The sequence below is a fragment of the Gavialis gangeticus genome, unplaced genomic scaffold (assembly GCF_001723915.1).
Source record: "Gavialis gangeticus isolate Ggan-Ray unplaced genomic scaffold, GavGan_comp1, whole genome shotgun sequence".
Classification (NCBI taxonomy): domain Eukaryota; kingdom Metazoa; phylum Chordata; order Crocodylia; family Gavialidae; genus Gavialis; species Gavialis gangeticus.
In genome coordinates this window covers 264,131,122-264,132,219 of record NW_017729032.1, presented here as the reverse complement: position 1 = coordinate 264,132,219, position 1,098 = coordinate 264,131,122, and the positions used below count along the sequence as shown (strand labels likewise).

The 1,098-nt window shown below is 52.2% G+C and overlaps 1 protein-coding gene across 8 annotated transcripts in view; it reads right to left on the bottom strand.

The window, feature by feature from the left end:
* Positions 1–1,098, bottom strand: part of ABI3BP (ABI family member 3 binding protein) — a 392,420-nt gene that overhangs the window by 98,685 nt on the left and 292,637 nt on the right. The window lies entirely within an intron of this gene.

Here is a 1,098-nt window from a genome sequence, read left to right as displayed (position 1 = left end):
TGTGATTTTTTTTTTTGGGGGGGGGGGCAGGGCGCGGGGCGGGGCGGGGGAAGGGGTCATTGCTTGGGATCCTGTTCCATGCTCAGCTCTGTGAACATGAAGCTGAGTGGGGAACAGGCTCCCCAGTCCCCACCAGTAGGGAGCTCCTAGCACCAGTTTTGTAGTTATGGGGCCAGTGCTGGGAGATCCTCAGTTCCTAGTGCCAGCTCTGTGTCATGGAGCTGGTGCTGGGAGATAAGGATATCCCAGCCCAAGTGACTGTGGAGTCTGGGCTGGGAGATAAACATCTCCTAGCCCACCCACTCCCTGATCACAATGGTGAAGCAGGGACTGGGAGATAAGGATCTCCTACCCCTGCTCCCTGATTGTGATCTCAGACCAGGGGGCTTGGAGCTCCTTACTGCTGGGGAAATTTCCTGCCCCCTGGTGGCTGGTTGACCGGGAGCAGATTTGCTCTCAGTCAGGCATCTACATGGATGCTACTGTGCAGTAAGTAATCACAAGTAAATTTGCTACTTGTATTTTCAGGTAGCAAATTTACTTGCGATTAGTAAGGTTTACGGTGCAGCAAGCATGTACATGTGTAGATGTGCCCAGTGCATCTACAGATATGCCACACAGTTGTTACAGCACAGTCATTTAGTACTTATTTATAAGCTACAATACCAGCCTCAAGAGCAAATATACTCAGTCAATTTGAAGGCTAGAGATCAGACTTCCACATTGGGACAACTAAGAACCCTTCTCTTACTCCTTCTTATCACCTGGAAATGTGATTAATTTTAATTGGACTAGCAATTAACCATTAGAAGACTCTAAGAGTGTGTGGACAACTTTCTCTCCCTTTTTCCTAGTACAAGTACTTCTGGTCCACTTCCGGGTCTTCCACCAAGCGCGTGGGCCCCCGGTCCACTTCCGGATCTGCCACCCCCCGCCCTACCCCCCGGCTCAGTGATCAGTCACAGGGGGACCCTGAGTGTCCCCCCAGACCCAGGAGGCACAAGTCACTGATCCGGGGGTTCACTTCTGGGTCTTCTGCCAAACGCGCTAGGGCCCACCACCCATGTTCCCATGGGATGCTCCATCTGCCGCACCAAC